We start from the raw sequence: 21,146 nt of genomic DNA on the forward strand, positions 1-21,146 counted from the left end.
CTGAACGCCCAGCGGTCTGTAGCTGTGGTTGGTGCAGGTTGGGGGGAAGTACAGGGGCTAAGATGTGCCATCCTTGTGAGGGGCCCTCACACTAATTAGTCATGGGAATCGTGATGGTTCGGAGACAGCTGGATGTTCTCAATGGATGCTGCGCCGAGTCCCAGGGAATGGGTCACGGCTGGACTAAGCCAATCATAATCATCCCCTTCCCTTGTGCTCATGGTTAGTTTACATATGGTCACGTGGACCAGATCTGGACAATCAGACGGAAAGGAAAATCTCATTCTCTCCTTGAAAAACAGGAAGAGAGATGAGAAATGCGACTAGTCTGTATGAGTTTGGATTCCACTAAAAGCAGAGCCTGAGAAAGGATTCAAATGCTAATGGTTTATGTGGGAGGGGATCCCAGGAAGCAGAGGAGAGGGAGGGTAGAGCAGGGAGAATGAAACTGGAAAGGAAGACCGATCAATAAAGGATGTTCTTTTCAGCTTGTTACACTGGGGCTCAGTCCTGCTTGAGACCTTCTGAGGGACGTCGGAATTGTCCCTCCACGTGGCGGGAGGCTGACGCATTTATCTAACAACATTCGTTGGTTGCTGGTTGCCCTTCTTTTTACAGGAACTGGATGTTCCCGGATAACTTCCTGGTGACTGGGCTCCAGTGGGCACCTCTCTGTTCAGTTGATTCTTTGCTGCGCCTGTCCACCAGCCTGCCCCTGAGCTCTCTTCCGCCTTGGTTTCCAGGGCAAGTCTCCCTCCAGTGTATCCTCCGCAGCCTCTCTGGCCACTTATTGGTTTCCTTCCCAGGCTCCTTTCCCTTTTCCCCCTCTGTAGACATCTAGATTCTCTTCTGGTCCTCCTTACTTCTCCCCACGCTCACTGGGCAAACCGATTCATGACGGCTTCCAACTGCTACTGCTGTGATGTCAGCTCCCAAAGCTACATGCCCCCACCCCCAGCTCTCTCTCCTGAGTTCTGCAGGCATATACCTATTCAGCCAACCAACAAATACTTATAGAGCAGCTTGAATATGCCAAAAGGTGGGATAAAGCAGTAAACAGAATTCACCTCCTAGCAGTGCTGGACAATATGGAGCAAGTGGACGAAATCCAAGTTAACCGGATAATTTTAGATAGTGACACGTACTATGCAGACAATAAACCAGGTCTGTGCGATTGAGCTTTGTGTGCGTGTGCGCACTATTTTAGAGCGACTGCTTGAAGGAGGTGGCATCTGAGCAGGGATCATGTTGTTTGTGGCTGTGCAAGTGCAAAGGTCATAGAGAACTTACCAGTGTGTTTGAGGACAAACAGGAAGGCCAGTGTGGCTGGAACGATGTCAGCACAAGGCAGTGTGGCATGAGATAAGGTCAGGAAGACAGCAGGCCGGGGCGAGCAAGGCTTTAACCAGATCCTCAGGTGATGCTCACATGCACTTTTGCCTGCTTTTGAGAACAGCTGTGGCTGATGGAAAAGGGAAGAGATGAGAAGAGAGCCTTCATGTACAAGTTATTCTTAAAAACTATTTTGGAAAGTGTAGAACACACAAAAGTATATAACACGACCACACCCTCTCAAGGGCCCCTCGCCAGCTTCAACACCATTAACGTAAGAAAGGAAACTGAAAGTTGTGGCCAGGAACGTAGGAGGAAACCCAGGGAAGCGCTGTGCCCATGAGGCATGTCCAAGGGAAAGGTCAACAGTGACAAATAAAAGCAACATGGTCCTCTAGGTTCATTTTTACTTTGACCTTTTTATTGAAGTATTGTTGACTTACAATAATGTGTAAGTCTCAGTGTGCAGCATAGTGACTCAGTATCTTTGCAGATTATACTCCATTCTCGGTATTACAAGATAATGGGTATGATTCCCTTTGCTGTACAGTGTATCCTTGTTGCTTAACTATTTTATGCACAGTAATTTGTATCTGTTAATCCCATACCCCTACTTTGTCCCTCCCCACTTCCCTTTCCCCTTTGTAACCACAGGTTTGTTTTCTATATCTGTGAGTCTCTTTCTGTTTGCATACACTCACTTGTATTATTTTTTAGATTCCATTTATAAGTGAAATCATACAGTATTTGTCCTTCTTTGTCTGACATTTCACTAAGCATAATATTCTCCAGGTCCATCCATGTTGCTGCAGATGGCAATATCTTGTTCTTTTTTATGGCTGAGTAGTATTCCATTGTATATATACTGGATTTTTTTAATCCAGTCGTCTGTTGATGGGCACTTGGGTTGCTTCCATGTCTAGGCCATTATAGATCATGCTGCTCTCAACTTTGGGGTGCGTATATCTTTTTGAATTAGAGGTTTCATATTTTCCAGATGTATGCCCAGGAGTAGGATTGTTGGATCATATGGTAACTCTGTTTATAGGTTTTTAAGGTATTTCCATACTGTCTTCCATAGTGACTGCACCGGTTTACATCCTCCAACGGTGTAGGAGGGCTCCCCTTTCTCCACATCCTCTCGAACACTTATTATTGGTAGACTTTTCCTGTAGGTTTAGCAGAGGTCATGTCTGTGTGGTCCCATGGGCGCCTCACTGTAAACACAGTGGTTAAGGTTCTGGCTTCACCCAACAGCTTCCCTTCAACCTGCTTCTCCTCTTGTTTCCTCTGTCAGACTGTCTTCATTAGCTCCTGGATGGGCTGAAACCAGAGGCTGAGACTCAGATGTGAGTTCAGGGAGCGTCTCTGGGAGGTGATCCCGGGAAACAGGAGAAGGGGGCAAGGAGAATGAGGCAGGGAAGGAGGAAAAGCCATGAAGAGTGAGTTACTGAGCCAGTTGCCACTGTGGGCAAGTGGGGCTCGATCTGGCTGGGCCCTCGAGGAGCTGGGGAGAATGTACCCCACACTGTCCCTGAGAAGCACAGGAGGTGAGAGCATCTGTTCAGGGGTCTCCCGTCCCCATTTCTGCAGGTTGTGCTGGGAATATGAACCTCCCTGTACTCCTGGGTGCCCTGCACGCTGGCTGAGGGAGCTCCCTGGGCTTCAGAAAGAGATGTGGTGGCCACCAAGGAGGGCTGCTGCAGCCACACTGGACGTGGGCCGAGGGCATGTAGTTCAGCTGCGCTCCCATCACCTGCTTAGAATCTAAACTCCTGTGTGACTGTGGTGTCCCTCTGTCACCCAGGCCTGAACCACGGGAGTCATTCTAAAGTGATGGAGCTGACTCTAAGTTGTGGTAAGATCACTTTGGCTTAAGCATGAAAAAAAAAATTAATGGATCACGTGCAGCTAGAGGAAGAGACAGCAGCTAGAGGAAGAGAGCAGCTAAGGGGTCACAGCTGACCCGGCAAGAGAGGACAGCGTCTGGACGAGGGCAGTGGCGGCTGGGATGGAGAGACATGAATGAACTGGAGAGACATCTAGAGGCAGATTCAGAAGGACATGGAGGTGGGGAGTGGGAGCAAAGGAGGAGTCTGCGATGAAGCCCAGGTTCTGGCATGCCAAACGGCTGAAGCATGAGTTAGGATGGCTCATGTTATGCTGCAGCAACAAACAAGCTCCACGTCTTGGTGGCTTAATACAGCGAGTGTTTACTTCTCATCCTTGCTGGACGCCTGTCACAGATCATTAGGAGGGCCTCTGGTCATCAAGAACCAGTGTGATAGAGGCTGCATCTTGGCACACACCCCCATCATCAGTCGAGGCAGGGAAAGGGGATGCGGCAGACCCTTTAAAATGAACACTCAGTGTTCGTTAGCCAAAACAAGTTTCGTGGCCTCCCCTTACTTCCAGGGAGCAGGGAAGTACCATCCTGCCATGGACCTGGCAGGAGGGAGAACTGGACATGTTAGGTGAACAGCACTAACAGAGACTGACAATGCCAATCACTGAGATGGGGAAATGGGTAGGACCAGGCCTGGGATCTTGCACCCCCTTCAACACTGCCCTCTGTGGCCAGAATCCTTATTCTGATACAAAAGTCTCATGTCATCCCTCTGTTCACATTCTCTTTAGAAGCTCCCCGTCACCTACCTGATAGCTTCGTGAATCCACAGTGTGGCTGTGGAGCCTCTCCTGGCTTGACACTCGCCTCCCTGTCCAGCTCCGTCTGCTGGCGGCCCTTCTCTCCTAGCCTCTCCCGTCCTCTTTATTCTCCAGCAGGACTCAGAGTGCCCTGAGTTTGCCCGACTTTCTCAGCCTCCACACCCTTAGGCATTCTTTTTTCTCTACCTCAGATGTCCTCCTTCATCTTTCACCTCCTTATCTACCTGGAAAGCTTCCACTTCTTTGAGAAGCCTTTCTAAATTTCCCCAGGAAGACTTAGGTGTACCCTTTTTTATTCCCCTGGTTCACATTGTCCTCAGTTCTGTTACAGTCCTAACCTCCTTCTGGCTATACCATTTAGATGTCTGCTCCATTCTACATTTGGCTGGTGACATTCTATGAACTCTTAGATCAAGCCTTGCTCAGTGCCAGCTCTTCCTCTGGACTTTAGAGTCATGTGAGCCAATAAATTCCCTTTATTGTTTAAGCCTGTTGAGTTGGATTTTTGTTTTTTTCCAACCTGAAGAATCCAAGTTAGAATAAAAATTAGTACCATGAGTTGGGGCGGGCTTCAAGAGGGAGGCCCCCCAAATGGACCTGATTCAACCGAGGAGGTAAGATGAAGGGCAGCAGTGACCCCTGTGGGTAGGGAAATTGGCGACCTGACATAGGTGGTTACACAGTTTCCTGTCGCATCTCAGGATGCAGCTCCCGTGCGGCCGTGGTTACAGCAGTGCATCGCTTAGTAGAGACATTTAGACTGTTGGGTTGGGTTGGCTCCTTCTTGTTGCTATTAGTGAGGTCCTATACAAAGTTAAACCTATGTTCAAACTAAGTTTGAACTCCAAAAACTGAAAAGGAAGAAAACAGAGCTTTGCTAAGAGAAGCTCTTTCTGCCTATGGTCAAAAAATGGTTGAGGTTCTGGAAAAAGGCAGGACAGAAAACCCCCAAAACTTTGCTCCGAGGAATGTGAGTATAAGCAGAAGCAGGGCTGGGGGAGTACCTTACATGAGACAAGACTGGGGCGCACATGCAGCCTGGTCCCCAGCACCTTCCTAAGTACCTCCTGGTTTTCACTCCCTCCAAGACAAAGGGAGCCATCCGGCCCATGACATATATAGGTGGGATATGGCCTGTAGGCAAGGATCAGACTTGGGGCACCTCCTCAGTTGTCCTAAGGTGTAGCTTGAAATTACATGTAAGGCTGAGTGTCTGGGAGAACACTAAGCCCTGTGGCTTAGAGAAAGAAGTGCCCAAACCAGACTCCAGACCCAAAGAGTTGTCTCAGCAAGATCTCTGGTTTTGCATACCAGCTCACAGAACGCACCAGAAGCACGCAGACTGGAAGCTCACCGAGGGGGTCCAGTGCCAAAGGAACCCGAAGCACAGCTGACGATGGCCAGAGACTTGGCAACTCCTAATGCAATTTCTTAGGTCTCCAAGCACAGTGAATCAGCCTTCACAGGGACCAAACATTAAAGCAGCATTTCTTACACTTTTTTGTCCATAAGAAGTATTTTTATTAAAAGTATCGATTTGGGGGCTTTGTTCCTAAAGAATTTGATTCCTTCTGTCTGGGACTGAGCTCAAGCATCTGCATTACTCATAAAAGTCCCTGATTGTTCACACACAGGTGACTAAGGAACCCTACTTTGGGAGACACTGCATTTAGGGAAATTATTAAATTCCTTAAGGACAGCAGGATTTCGTTTGTCCTCAGAGCATCTAGCACTGTGTAGGGCACAGAATGGGAGCTGGCAGAGCCTTGCCTACTGGACCCGAAAAGCACGGGCGTCCAGAGCCAAGGTGGGTTTAGGAGGTGTGCAGACTGTGACTCCAGGGGCTGATTGGCCCCGAGTCCCCGTCCCCCTGCTCCTTGGTCCTGCTTTTCCTGCTTTGCACCTAAGGGGCTGCCTTATCCAGACACCGAGCTGGCAACGAATATGCCTGGATCCTCTGTCAGTGCCCTTGTACAGGCAGAGAGCTCTGGCCACCTCCGTGGGGGTGAGGAATGCGCCCAGTGTCAGAGGGTGTTTACTAGCCTTCCCGGTGTTTATTTTCTCCCTCCACCACACCTCCGGGCAGGGAGTGTTCTCCCCGAGAGCCTCTGCGAAGCAGCTACACTTTTATGGCACCTTGGGTGACTCATGTGTCTCAGCTCCCTCCATCAAAGGCCTTGGAATTGTCAAGGTCAGGATATTTAAAGCCACATTCTTGGGAGTGTTCTGGACACTGCCAGCTCAGCTCCGAAAGAGGGACGTGCCCAGAGGACAGCTGTCAGAGTTAGTGCTCACTGTTCACAGCAAGGCTGTAGCACATACCAGTCGTGAGTGTGGCCATATTGTTCTGGTTGGTTGTGGCCGAGCGATCATAGATTTCTCTTTATTCATTCTCCTAAATATTTAATTCAGTACCTACTGGGTGCCAGAAACCAGGGAGGATACAAGATAAATAGACACAACCCTGCCCCAAATGAGCTCAAAAGTGGGAAGTGACACCATGGCCCTGCAGAGAGACTCATGAACAGGGACCATATTTACAGGTGGGGTGTTTATTATAAGCTCACTAAGGAAGGGCATACAGCTTGGAGAGATGGAGATGACGGTGGGGTGTGGGGAAATCTTCTGGGAGCGGGGTCGATTTCAGCTTCTGGCCAAGATGGACCGACAGGGATGGAATTTGCCCTCCCACCTGAGGCAATGGAAGAGTTGTACAAAAAATATGAAGCAATGGTTTGGGACATCAGACAGCACAGGACAGTGATCCTTGAGAGAGGGAGAACAAACGAGGTGAGCCCTGTGATTGCTTCAGCCCCTTCCTTGAGAGAGTCTCCAGCTGTGGCACAAAGAGGAGGGCCACAGGTGGAGTCGGTGGTCTCTCTGAGTTGGGGAGTTGGGCCAGGGAGTCCAGGGAGGCCAAGGCAGCAGAGTTTTGGGTCCAAGTACCAGAGAGGAGTGAGATGTGGAAAGAGGAAGGAGGAGGGAGGAGAGAGAGCCAGAAATCTGTAGAGGGTTCCTCCAAGTCTTCAACTGAGCCCTGATCAGAGCATGTGTGTGAGGAAGCTAGCTGAGTCTAGAGAAGCAACCCTCAAAAGGAGCAGAGGAGGCAACCCCTGGAGGTCACATAAGGCAAAGAATAGTTTATGTTCCCACTAGCCAGAATGGCAAACCTCATACATCACAAAGCATCAGATAGAGTGCTCAGGAGGGAATCACCTCAGTACTGGGGGAAAATTAGCTCTAGACTAATGGATATTCTGGCCCCAACTAACAAAGCTTAAAAGCAAGCCTCAAAAGGATGAAACTGTTCCCAAGTAACTTAACTGTGTCCCAGAACAAAGTTCAAGAATATTTATAGAAATATAAAAACATCCAGCACCTAACACGGTAAAATTCATCATGTATGCTATTCAGCTCAAAATCACCAGACAGTGCAGCCATTATGGAAAACAGTATGGAGATTTCTTTAAAAAACTGAAAATAGACTTACCATATGATCCAGCAATTCCACTTCTGGGTATATATCTGGAGGGAACTTTAATTTGAAAAGATCCATGCACCCTGATGTTCATAGCACTATTTACAATAGCCAAGATGTGGAAGCAATCTAAATGTCCATCAACAGATGACTGGATGAAGATGTGGTACATATATACAATGGAATACTACTCAGCCATAAAAAGCATAAAATAGTGCCATTCACAGCAATATGCAGAAACCTGGAGATTGTCATACTAAGTGAAATAAGCCAGAAAGAAAGCAAAATATCATGTGGCATCACTTATATGAGGAATCTAAAAAAATGAGACAAATGAACTTTTTTTTCTTACAAGACAGAAACAGACTCAGAGACATAGAAAACAAACTTGTGGTTACTGGGAGGCAAGGGGTGGGGTGGAGGGATAAATTGGGAGTTTGGGGATTTGCAGATACTACTATACGTAAAGTAGATAAGCAGCAAGGTCCTGCTGTATAGCACAGGTATATTCAATACCTTGTAATAGCCTCTAATGAAAAAGAATATGAAAAGGAATATATAAATACATATGTATAACTGAATCACTGTGCTGTATACTCGAAATTAACACGTTATAAATCAACTATACTTCAATAAAAAAAATCACCAGACGTGCAAATAATCAAGAAAATATGCCTGTAACAAGGAAAAGAAATCAATCAATGTCAGCAGGCCCAGAAATAACACAGATGTTAGAACAAAGATATTAGTAGACAAAGACATTACAACAGTTACTATATGTTCAAGAAAGTAAAAAAAATTAAGTATGTTAAGTAAAGGCATGGAAGATATAAGAAAGATCCAAATCAGTCTTCTAGAGATGAAAATTATAATGTGAAATAAAAAAATACCCTGATGGGATTAATATCAGGTTAGACAGTGAGGAAGAAAAACATTAGTGAACTTGAAAATATAATTATTGAGACTATTCAAAACAAAACACAGAGAAAAAGACTGAGCAAATTAAAAAAGAACAGAGTGTCAGTGATTTGTGAGAAAACTTCTTGGGGCCTAATGCGTGTGCAACTGGGGTCCCAGAAGGAGGGAGAGGGCAGAAAATATATTTGAAGAGAAAATGGCCCAATATATCCAAATCTGGTGAAAGCTATAAACTCACAGATCCAAAAACCTCAATGAAACCATAGTACACGAAGCTGAACTACACCAAGGGACAGCATAATTAAACTGCTTAAAACCAGTGCTAAATAGAATATAGAAGGGGAAAAAAAGGCATTTAATTTACAAAGGAACAAAGATAAAAAAGACAGCAGACTTGTTTTTTAAAATAATGAAAGCCAGAAGTCAGTGGAGCAACCTCTTTAACGTTCTGAAAGAGAAAAGCTGCCACCCTTGAATTCGACACTTAGCAAAAACATCTCTCAAAAGTTATGGTGAAATGAAAACTTTCTCAGACAAAATATGAAGAAATTCATCACCAGCAGACCGTCACTACAAGAAATGTTGACAGAAGTCCTTCAAACAGAAGGAAAATTATACTCGATAGAAGCCTGGATCTATACAAGACAATTAAGAGCAGTAGAAATGAGGTGTTCCCACTAACAAAGGAAGAAGCAATAATATAACTAGCACATCACAGTTGTGAAACCCCTCCTGTGTTAATGGATCTAGGCAGTGAGGAACAATGGCTGACAGTCGACAAAGACAACCAGGCCTCATGCACAACGGCAGAGGCGGACTTCACCATCTACACAAAGAAACAGAAACAGAAACATGATAAACAGAAACAAAAAGAGACACAGAAAACAAACAGGAAGAGAACAGCAATCGAACCTGAATCTGGCCTCTAGATCTAACCACCAATTTGTGGCATATAGAAGGGACAGAGAAGCATGTTAAACGACACCACCACTGCGTTTTAATTTAAAAAACATCCAGACTTGGGAAATTTTGTAAGATACACAACCAGATTGTTTTCATCAAATTAAAAAAAAATGTGAGGTAAGAGAGAAGAGAAAAGACTGACCTTTACCTGGATGGGGAACTACAAACTATAAGAGACTTTTAAGAGCCGTATCAATCGATCACAATGTACAGATCTTTAGATCACTAATTCAAACAATTAAAAGGGAAAAAATAAGACATCTGGGGAAATGTGAACAGAGACAGGTATATTAAGGAATTACTGGAGACAAATTGTCAGCCAGGCCAAGCGAGGAGGAGGGTCACAGGGCGGGTGGGGACAGCACTGGCAGAGGCGTGCCCTCATTGGAGCCGGGGTGGTTAGGGCTGCTCGGGTACTCACTCTGGTTTCTGAGAAGGGAAAATGCAGAATACTGACACACAGACCACTGTTGACCTCTTCTGGCCTCCTGCGGTGTAGGGGCCAACTCAGGGAAGAAGTCTTGTTGAGGGCTTTCAAGGCTACTCAGCAACAGAGGACAAGGACCCCGGCAGCGCCGGGGAGACGGAGGCTTATCCATCCTCTCAGCTCTGCCTGGGGTAGAGACCTAGGAGGGAGGAGAGACCTAGCTTGAAGGAGAGGAAGGAAAAGAGGGAGGAGAGACAGAGAAGAAAAGGTGGAGAAAAGGGAAGAGAGTGGGAGAGGCTGAAAGAGAGCTCAGCACGCACTCAGTTGCTTCCGAACCAGTTGCCTTCAGCCTCTAGACATGACAGCTGTGGGCCAGTCCAGAGGCAAAGCTGCATGTAAGGAGGGATAAAGGGCACACTCCGGCCACAGAGATTAAGGAGTTTACTTAGGTCAACGGGCAAGTTGAGATGATGAAAATGGCTGATCCTGGTTCATCGAGGATTGCTCAGGGCCTGGTGCCTCTGTCCTGTGGTTCCTTGCTGCACCAAGTGCCCAGTGAGAAATGATAACAGGAATCTTATTAGCGAACATTACTGGGTGCTCACCCTGCCAGACCCTGTTCTAAGTGCTGTACATATTCATTTCATCTTCACAACAACCCTTTGAGGAAGGTACTGTTATTAAACCCATCTGATAGATTGTCACTGGGCTCAGAGAGATTAAGTGACTTACTTAAGGTCACACAGACAGTAAGTGGCCCTGCTGTAACTGAACTTAGGAAAAACCTAGTTCGGGACTCCATGCACTTCACACACCCTCCCCACCCCCCCACCTCTGACAGTGGTGGTGACCTCAGTGCACTCCCCTAGACAGAGGCTCCTCCTGGCTCCTCCTTCCCTCCCAGAGCAGCCCAAGGCTGGAATGAAGGCTTCCCAGGGCTCTGGAGGAGAACCTGGAGCCACACTGGAAGGGCCGCCCCGTTCCGGACAGGCTGAGGGGGCCCCAAGGCTGGGGAAGTGTTTGCCAAATACAACAGCGCGCCTGCCCTAAACCGTTCTCAGCTGCACAGCCGGGACCCAGGCTGCTGATCGGTGACTCTTATCAGCTCTCCAAGAGTGAACTCTGATCCTGACATTCTGAGCCCAGGATGTGAGGAGGGAACCGGGGAAGGGGTGTCCGAGATGCGCTGTGTCAGGAGCTGGGAGGCCCCGCCCACAGGCGCGCTCGGCGGGGAGCTGGGTCCCCTCCCCACACCCTTGAACGATTTAGCCTGAAATAGCATAAGAACTTCTTTCCCATTTTTTCCAGGCTTTTGGATGAAATTATATTTTACAAATGACTCATTATTATATTTATAGCTTCTCTCCAAATGATTCAAATCGTGCTTTGTCGCCTCCCTGTCTCTCAACTCCCCCCAGCTCGACAGGAAGAAGAGCTGTTTACTGTACGGCCAGGTGTGGCCGCTGAGAGTGGCTTTGCCCCCTGTAATTAGTTCGCCTGAGCCCTGACAGGCACTCCGGCACATTGAGTCATGTGCAGCCTTTGTTCCAGCACGTCGTCGGGAACTCGGCTTGGAATCCGCTCCCGTAGGAAGTGCATGTGTGAGGGGGGGGGAGTGGGCAGGGGGAGGGGGAGGCCTGTTCCGGGGAGGCTGTGACAGAGGGTGCCTTTGTGAGGGCAGAGGCTGCTGGAGCTGGAGCTGCAGTTCCTCAAAGCCTCCAGTGAGGAGGCCGGGGTGGGCGGGCCAAGGTCGGTGAGCCCCCTCCCCCCATCCTCCTCCTCCTCCCCCAGCCTCCATTGAGGAGTTGAGAGCTGGCTGGTGGGGGAGGTGGCGCGCAGACATTTCAGGTTGTGCTAGTGTCTGGTTAGTGACACGTCACTGTTTCTTCTGAGGAACCACCCTGGCTCTTTAAGGAATCGTCGGGGCTGGGGGGTGGGTTTCAAGCTCCCTCCCCCTTCCAGGGAGCTCTTCCACCTACCCTCCTGCCCTGCCGCCCCTGCCCCCGACCCAGCACCTAGGAAAGTGTGGTCTCTTAAACCGGCCACCTTGGAGGTGGAAGGTAGCAAGGAGGCCCCATTTGCAGTAACTGTTTATTCTGTCAGGTGCCCATGGGATCAAAGTCCCCTTGGTCTGCCCTCCTGGGCACTGAGTAAAGTTAAAAGCCCACAGAATGGGAAAGAAGGACATTCTGGAACTCACAGTGACATTCTCAGAGCCTCGCAACCACTCCTGCCCCTCGGGGTCCTTGGACTTGGGTGGTGGTGACCTGTGGACGCCTGTGGCTGGCTGTGGGGTGAGGACTCTGGGGTCAGGATGGGCCGTCCCGGGCTCCCAGAAGGCCCAGAGGAGGGAAGGGAACAGGCCACCCCAGAGGGAGCCGGCTTCCTGGGATGTGTCCGCAGACCCCTGCCTGTGCTCTGAGGGCAGAGCTGGCTCCTCGGTGTTGCAGCGGCTGCTGCGCGGGAGCCTGGGCCGGAGGCGGCGTTTGTGAGCTAAGCCTGGGGCTCCTGCTGTGTCCCCAGCTCGTCCGCCTGGGCCCCTTCAGGTTTGCATCCATTTTTACTTCTTGGCACGGGGCCCAAGTGAGTGGGAAGGGGACGCGGGAGGAGGGGATGTGGGAATGGGTGTGGACGAGCATAACGTAATTATTGGTGAAATCAGTGTGAAGCCTTAACCAGATGACTTCCGCCTGGGCAGAGCGGGCCCCTGTGAGGTGTGTGAGGCGGCCAGGGGTATGGCCCCGGGGGCCCTGGGCTTGGAACCCTGGGACCCCGCCACCCTCTGGGGTGTTCCATGGTGGGGTAGGGCCTCGACAAGTCCCTTGTCAGAGGGAAGGGAAAGCTGAGAGGAGGACCAGAGGGGGCTTGGTGAGGTAGGGGTGGCAAAAGGGAGGAAAGGGGAGGGCCAGGTGTGGACTTACCTGGGCAGGGGTGCCCTGAACATCCTCCATGGGCCGAGGGACAGAGAGACGCTTGTAGGGAAGTGTGGCTTCCACTTCCTGTGTGGAGCCAGGGCTGGCGGGCTTCACACCGCAGCAAACCCGGCTAGTGGTCAGACTGAGGGGCAGCCAGCTCTGGCTGCTGAAGCTACCTTTGGACAACCTTCCTTATGGGATTTGTGGTCCTGCAGCTGCTCAACTTGCGTTGGCACCTTTTCACCCGTCCTCTGACTGCCATGTCAGCGTATCAGAGGCCTTGAACATGGGTAGAAGGGGTGCTGTGTGAATGTGTGCTTGTGGGATACAGCTCTTCTCCCTGGCCTTGCCTGTACCCCCTCCTACACCTCTGCTTGGAGCCCCACTCCACGCCTCTTGGAGGCAATGCGATCAATGGGCAGCCTGTGGGCAAAGCTGGATCCTGGCTCTGAATAAGAGCTAATCATGGAGAAAATAAGTGTCTTGACAAAATGAGTTTTTGTGGTGGAGACCAGACTATGAAGGATTTGGCTTCATTCCACCTTTGATGAGGATCACGGTTTAGGGATGTTGACGGAAGATCAAAGTATTATTTTTCGGTTGTATTTATGGAGTGATTTGCTGTCTACCTCTTTATTTTCAGGTACCAACTTCCTTCTTATGTTCGAGATGTTTTTAGCTTGACGAAGTGGAATCAGATGATGAAATCAGCTTGCACGCACTCCTCAAACTGTGTTCACATCCATTATCTCATTTGGGGTGGGCTATTATCCTCTCTACTTTCTTTTAAGGATACTGACAGAGAGAGATTAAATAACTTGCCCAAGAGTGCACAGCGCATCACTGACTCGGCTTAGACCCAGGGTCTGGAGACCGGTTTCTCTGTGGCTGTGCTTTCTGCCAGTTTGAGAAGGGAGCAGAAGCCCGCAGCCCGCGGGCGGGGTCAGCAGAGAGATGACCGAGGGCGGGTGAGGGCGCCCTCCTTGGCCCCAGGACTTACGACAGGTGTTCACAGAGCTGCTGGGATCCAAGGTGGCAGCGGGAACAGCCCCCATGTTGAATTAACTGCCGGCATCTCTTTGGGTCAGAGTGAATGTCACTGACTTTATTTCTTACCGTGGTAAGATATCCATTACATACAATTTACCACTTTAACCGTTTTTAAGTGTGTAGTTCAGTGGCCTCAAGTCTGTTCACACTGTTGTGCAACCATCACCACCATCTTCCAAAACTTGTTCATCTTCCCAAGCCAAAACTCCGTACCCACTGAACAACAACTCCCCGTTCTCTCCTCTCCCCAGCCCCTGGCAGCCTCTATTCTACTTTCTCTCGGAACTGGACGACTTTGGGTACCTCATGGAAGTGGAACCATCCGGTATTTGTCCTTTGGAGTCTGTCTTATGCTGACTTATTTTTAATTGGATCATCATTTTCAACCACAACAGGGACACTGATTAGCATTGCTTCATGCCCAAAAAGGAGTGAAAGAGACAGGGAACAGGAGTGATTCGGGGGATTTCTCAGCTGTCAGGGGTACCAGATGTAAGGGGGCAGCGGTGGGGGGTGGAAAGGAAGAAAGTGTTACATAGAAAAAAACTGCTGTGCGCGCTCATTCCAGGGGAGGGGCGCATCCCCCCTGGACGTAGATGCCTCTGTTCTGAGGACTGAGCTGTGATGACCCCTGATGGGGAAGCTGCTCTGTCTGGTGAGAACAGAGTGACCCTCTGGACATGCTGAAGGCTAGATGGATTGTCCTGCAAGAGAAATCCATGCACAGGAACTTGGATAGGAGGGTCTGGAGGAGAAGAGAGAGGCTGGAGAAGATAGCCTAAGCTAGGACTTAGGAAATAATGAGAGACTTTTCAAGACGGGGGAATGGCTGACGGATGTTTAGGAGAGTAGTATCTGTTAGCAGATTGTAAAGGGCTTACTGTGATTCCCCTCCATCACCCCAAACATTGAGGAAAAGTCTGCTACTGTGCCTGCTGGCCTTGTGCGAGTTGGGGGTGGCTGGGGGGAAATGCAGGAACGGAGCAGTAGGGAGGGTGATGGGGGTGCTGGAGAGGAGGGCAGCTCCAGGAGGTGAGAGGGGAGATGCAGAAGCAGGGCAGAGGGAGAAATGCAGGCAATCGAGCCAGAGGTCACCTGAGGAAGCATAAACCCTCTGAGAGTCTTGGGCACACAGTTGGTGGTGGGGGCAAGAGGGACTGTGAGGCTGGGGGGACACGGTGATGGGGTCCCCACAGCTGGGATGGGGCTCAAGTCTTTTCTTGAATATTAGGGGCAGGCATTCCTGTCAGACAGCCTGAAGGAGGGAGTGGATGTGGATTTCTCTTCGCAGAGACCTGGCAAAATCTAGACAGGAGGCAGCCTGGGTCACTTAGGGAGCAGAGGCTCCCTGCGGTCCCATCAGCTCAGCTCACTGCCTCCAAGAGGCCCAGATTCACAGGGAAGAGAACTGTTTTTTGAGAGATGGAGATGGAGCTAGAACCAAAGCCAAGCCCAGAACATGTCTTGAGCTTTCAAAACATCCCTCTTTTTAAAATCGTCTGAAAGCAGAGCCCTGGGGCTGTGACTGTCTCTGACGGAGACAGATGTTTCTGGACCTCCCAGACTTAGCAGGAGCCCAGCAAGAGGGTCTGGCTGCTCGCACGCAGAGACCCCCAAGAAGCCTGGCATGGAACGCGAGCTGTGTGTTACTGGGAATGCTTGGAGATTCCCTGATCAGGTCCCAGTGTGGGCTGGGGATGGAGCCCTGCCTGGAATTACTGATGCGTCCTGAGGTCTCGGGACTAGCCTGTGTGGTGGCGGTGGGGCCGACCGAGGACATTTCCCTCTGGTCCTCTCCAGCCTTGGCTCAGAGAACCAAGACTTAGGGCTTGTCTGGCTGGACCCCATTTTGATCCCAGCCCAGCATCCCTTCGTCAGCTGGGTCCTGGGGAAAAGGGCCTGGCTTGGATCACACCGTGAGGAGGTTTGCCAAATGTGTTAGTTGCCACTAAAATCTTGTAAACTGGGGTGCAGGGTGCTAAGGGGCCTGGGCTGGCCTGAGGATGTGCTGCTCAGAAGTTCCCTGCAGGTTGGGAGGGAGGAATGTCCCTGCAGAATCACAGACAAGCCTGTCCTGGGGCTGGGCCAAGATTTCCCTCTGGCGGGCCCCCCTGCTCTGGGGGAGCTGTGTGTTCCCTTCGACTCTGGCAGCTTGGGAAAGACCAGAGGCCCTTTCAGGGAAAGGAGAGAGAGAGAAACAGGCCTGAAAACACTGTAGTGAAGGCTTAATTCTGAGCCTCAGCTGCGGACCCAGGCCCACAGCGCAGAAGCGTTTCTCGACTCCATTCCGAGAATGTGGAGCGTTGTAAAACAGGCTGTTGTGGGGAACGGCAGAGCTTCGGAGACTGGGTGCTGGGAGGGTCTGGAAGACCAGCTAGCACAGACCCCTCATTTGCTGGGAGGCTAATTTGAAACAGAGTGGAATCTGGCAGGGGGTGGGATGCCTTTTTCCTTCTGAGGCCCCGTTCCCTGAAAGAGCAGTGTCCGAGATGAGCTGATTTCACCCATTCACTTGTTGCCCTCCTTGGTGCATTAAAAAAAAATTTTTTTTAAACCCTCAGAGGTCCAGATCTGGCTTCTTTGAAAGTAACAGAGTTTGTGGCTTCCAGGGTGTTTTCGGTTTGGAGCCATCATTTCTGTTTGTTCATTAAAAGTGTTTGTTCACCACAGGCTTCAAGCCAGGTCTTCCTTTGCACGTTACTGGGCTGTGCTTGTGAATGGCCGAGCGAGGCCAGGATCCAGCTCAGGAAGAGACTGGAAGGAAGCAGGGGCTGGCGTGGTCTGGGAGGGTTGGGAGGTGGAGGTCCACAGGTTTGTCCTCTTGCTATAGACATCTGAGCACCCTCAGTGAGGAGCCTTACAGCAACAGAAGATGCCTTGGCGAGACATCTGTGCAGGGCTGGCCGCTTGGCCCCCCCGTGGGAGTGCAGGGGCTGCCTGAGAAAGATGGTGCCCAGATTCATCAGGGAGGACTCTGAGAACAGGCAGGCCTCTAGCCCAGGAAGCTTAGGAAAGAGACCTGGATGAGGGCAGCCAGGCACCTCAGAAAAAGAGCAAAGAGAGAAAGCAAGGGGCACAGAGTGAAGTGGGACCCGAGCTGAATTACAAGTTTTGGGTGGGGCCCAAGAGGCTGCCAACTTTGAGCTCACTCTCTGGAAAGGCCTTTCGGTTACTTCTTACACCCACCACCCAATCACCAGAGAGCTATCGCCTTCTGATCGAAGCAGCTCTTGGCAGACAAATGGGACATACGCAGCTGGAATTGGGGGCCACACATGCTGGGTGTGGGCTAGGGAGGGGACATACATAGGCTGGTGGAGGAAAGTCTCAGTCTCCTGTCCTGGGAGGCAGAGTGAAGAAGCAGAAAGTTGGGGCTCAGGGCAGCAGTGTTGTTCTGTCCTGTTCCCACGGTCCCCCCAGGGCCCAGCTCAGGACCAGGCACACACAAGTTGCTCACTGAGTGAGTGAATGAATGAAGTAGCTATCTGTCTGAATGCATGCAGTGCTATTCTCTTGAATCCCTACGTTAACTTCTATTTGTCTCCTTCAAGGTTTAAAGAATAATTGAGGATATTTGCCTAACTTGAGCTTCCTCCTTCAGGAAGGGTCTTCTTACCGTCGGTGTGGCAGGGGGCACTGAAGCGCTGTTCTGAAAACTATCTCATACAGGCCCTCCATCTGGGGTGGAGGGGAAATGGGAAGAGGGCCAGAATGACCTCTCAGGGTCCAGCTGGCTCTGTGGGATGCAGAGGGCGGACCGGAATTCGCCAAGCTGTGCTGGAGATGGCCGAGGTCACCGCAAGATGATGCATTAGCAACTTCGTTAATTGCATCATGTTTTTCTCCACGTGACAGCACTGGGCTTATGCCTCAGCCCCAGCAGATGACCGACGGAGGAAAATAAAATGGAACTCAAACCTTCTCTCTGACAAGTCTTATCTCCTGGAAGTGTAACTCTGTGAAGCCATGGGTTTCCTTTCCTGGACCATCTCAGGACCCATCACTGTGGTTTATGGAAAGGCATGCCACTGGGAGAGGTCCTTCCTCTCCTCCCAGCTCCTTGCCCGGAGGAAGCCCCCTAACTTCTTTTGGGCTTGGTTTTGGAAGCAGCGGTTAATCCTCTTCTGCTGTAAGGACTTCCTGTGGGGGTTTGGTACAGTATTCCTCCAGAGACGGGGGAGGGCTGAGATGACCTCTCCAAGTCTTGCCCACTCTACAGTTCCTGCGTCTCCGGAGGATCCAAGCACTTCCTCTCCTTCAGAAGTTGTCAGAGTTAACTCCGCGTGGGTGTGGGCTCCTTGTAGCTACACCTTCCCTCCAATATTTGAAAGGTCTGTGCTGGCTCTTAGGGCCTCCAAATCATGTATTTATTTTCCTTGGCTCTGGCTGAAAAGGCCACATCGGTGTTTGTTTTGTTTTTTTTTTCTTTTTTTCCCTGAAAGCTAGGTCCTTTGGGCTAAACAGAACCGCCTCTAAGCTTTAGAAATGGCTGGTTTTCATCATGCCCTTTCTCGACCAAATTATTTCTTAAATTGCTCTCCCCGTGTTGGGTGGTTGGGTGTTCCAGGACACAGAAACCAGTCCGCGGGGGTCCCGGGCTTTTTCTCCCCGAGGAGTTGTAGGAGGGCCTCAGTTTCTCCGTCGCACACTTTGACCCGAAGAGGGCAGGCGCCCCGGCCCCGGGGAGGGGAGGGGAGGGGACGGGCCCCGGGGAGGGGGTGCTGGAGCAGCGCGGGCAGCAGTGGGGGGCGCAGACCGCGGGGGCCAGGCAGGGGCGCCTCCTGCGCTCCCGAACGTGACCCGCCCCCCGCCAGACGGCTGGGGAACAGTCCGCAGCGCCCCGAGGCCGAACGCCTCCCCTCCACCGGCGTCTGGGGCCACTGGGCAGCGCCGCAGGGATGAGGCACCGTGGAGCGAGGCCCCTCTCGGTCCCCGCCGCGCTCCGGCTCGCGGGGTTCGGGCGCTTGGGGTGGCTCGGGGCACCCCTGGCCCGGCTGCCGGGCCCCCTCCCCTGCAGCCCAGCCCGGCGGCCAGGGCCCCTCTGGGAAGGACTGGAGGCGACTCGGGTGGGGGTCGGGGAGGGGGAGGAGGGAGCGTTCCTGCAAATCACACGATTTTCCCGCTTATATAAATCACAGCTTGTTTTTCTCAACTGGCTGCAGACTTAAAGGTGCAGTGTCTTCTTTCTCTCCCAAGGGCAGGGGTGCCCCGGGGTGCTTCTGACGCACCTCCCCTGCCGGCTGGCTGGAGGTGGCTTGGCCAATGAGAGTGTCAGGGTTCAGAATTTAGGGAGCCCTCTGCACCTCATAGTTGGGAATGTTTTCTTTTTAGCTTGAGACCAGGGAAGGACGTGGAAATAGGATCACCAGATGAGCAGACAGAGCCAACCGGGTTGGTGGTATTGGTGTTGGTGTCGGTGTCAGAGACCTCTCCGGAGACCAGCTGCCCCCGAGAGCCGTGGACACCCTGGATGCCCCCGGGGCACCCTGAGCTGAGGGCTCAAGATGAATTTGTCCTGTGGGAGATCTGTAGTGGCCAAAATCAGGCTTCCAAGGCTGATGCTTACTATTGTGACCAGGTCTGGCTGTATGTTTGAGGCCAACCTATCTGGGAAGAAAAAGAAAATCAACACGTATATTAAGCACCTACTATCTGAGTATTAGTGCAGGGAGAAACTAAGACCCATGAGACAGTCTTCTCCTTCGAGCGGTTTATGCTGTTTGCAGTGATGAGATACAGACTTGGGAGAGATTACACAGCACTAGCGTGTGTCAAAGCTTGTTCTAGGCTAAACAGAAGAGTTACAAGGCAGTGCATAATTACTGCCTGATGAACAGTACAGATAATGAATCCTGCAGGCTTTGAGGGGAGGGCTGGCAGGAGGGAGGAGGGGACAGCCTCCTGGGGGCACTGGGAGCCACAAGTAGGTAGGAGAGGGAGGGAAAGGAGCTTGGTGTTGGGAGGGATGTGGGAACGAGCAGTCCTTTCGCTAAACTGAGGAACAGAGGAGTGGAGGATGGGGTGCGAGGCTGGAAAGACACGGGACCAGATGCAGGCAGCCTAGAGTACAGGGCTGAACGTGGACTTGATTTGATGAAGGCAGGGTGCCAGCCAGTGGAGGCACAGGGCAGGTACGTGTGTGGTGTGATGTATCTGGCAGTGGTGTACAGCCATGAGCTGGAAGTCCTTAGGGAACTGGCTGGAGGCTTCTGCAGGGACCAGGCAGACCTAAGGTTCACAGTGCTAGGATGTGAAGAGAAAAAGTAGAAACAAAAAGCCAGGGGTAAGAGAGATTTTGAAGGAAGACTTGAGATCACTGAGTGAGTGTGTATATGGGGGAGGGGGAGAAATGACCAAAAGGGGTGTGATTTTTGAGCTTGGGAGGCAGGAGGAGGGGGGGTGTGAGTGGTGAGGTTAAGGGTTCCTTTTAGAAATAATGGTGTTTGTAAGGACTGTGGGATCCTAACTGGGCACTGTCCAGGGGGCTGGAAATCAGAACAGAGGATCTGCATGGAGGAAACAGCCCAAGGGATGAAAGAGACACCACCAATTTACAGGGAGACAGCAGAAAGGGAGAAGGAGACACAGGGCCTGGGAATACTCACATTTAGGGGAGGAGCCAGCAGCGAGGCTGTGGAGGGAATGCGTGGCCTGGGTGAGCAGTGCCTGCCCAGCTTCTGGGTGGTTTATTTTCTCCAATCTGTAAAATGGGAAAGCACACTTGTATCATATTCTGTGCGGATAAAGGGAAGTACCTGAAGCATCGAGCACACTGCACAGCGCCTGGCACAAAGCAAGTGCTGAATTCCAGTGTACTCCCCCTCCACACCCCTTCCCGCCCCCCCCCCATTTCATGTAAGTGACAGGCACTGGATCAGTTTCTCCCTTCTTAAATTGTAACCGAGCTGTTGCTGGTGGTGCTTTTCTTCTTCTTACCACTCCCCACCCCACCTCTTCGTCTTCTAGAAGAAACAGTCTGGCTTGCATGACTAATTATTTGAACCGGATATAGCCTCCATTATAGAGGAAGGAAATAATAAATTTGTTTCCTAAGGGCCTCTTAGTTGGAGATGGCGATTACCTCATTTGATCCTTCCAGGGGCCCTGCAAGGTTTGGAGGTTGGGGGTGGAGGCAGGTATGATCAGGCCTTCCCCCCACTGCAGCTGAAAAAATGGAAGAAGGTTTGTAAAAAGTTTGATTATTATGTTTGAGAATCACATGTCTGTCGGTACCCTCTAGTTCAAAGATTTCCAAACTTTTATTTTTAGCCCTTTATTTTTGGAAATTAATTTTACCAGGGAGTCAGATACAGGCAGGAGTTCTGGTTTCAGTGGAGCTGGGAGGTTCTGAGTCTCAATCTCTGGGATCCGCTCCTACTGCCGGCCCCCAGGCCAG

General features: G+C 50.9%; 1 protein-coding gene and 1 long non-coding RNA gene across 2 annotated transcripts in view; both read left to right on the forward strand.

Moving 5' to 3' along the window:
- Positions 1-21,146, forward strand: part of LOC102526535 (mitochondrial inner membrane protease ATP23 homolog) — a 272,864-nt gene that overhangs the window by 201,119 nt on the left and 50,599 nt on the right. The window lies entirely within an intron of this gene.
- On the forward strand, positions 11,434-13,528 carry LOC140700058 (uncharacterized). Its single transcript, XR_012078272.1, has 2 exons — positions 11,434-12,331; positions 13,344-13,528. It is a non-coding gene; the product is annotated as an uncharacterized lncRNA (long non-coding RNA).

This window comes from Vicugna pacos, chromosome 12 (assembly GCF_048564905.1).
Source record: "Vicugna pacos chromosome 12, VicPac4, whole genome shotgun sequence".
Lineage (NCBI taxonomy): Eukaryota > Metazoa > Chordata > Mammalia > Artiodactyla > Camelidae > Vicugna > Vicugna pacos.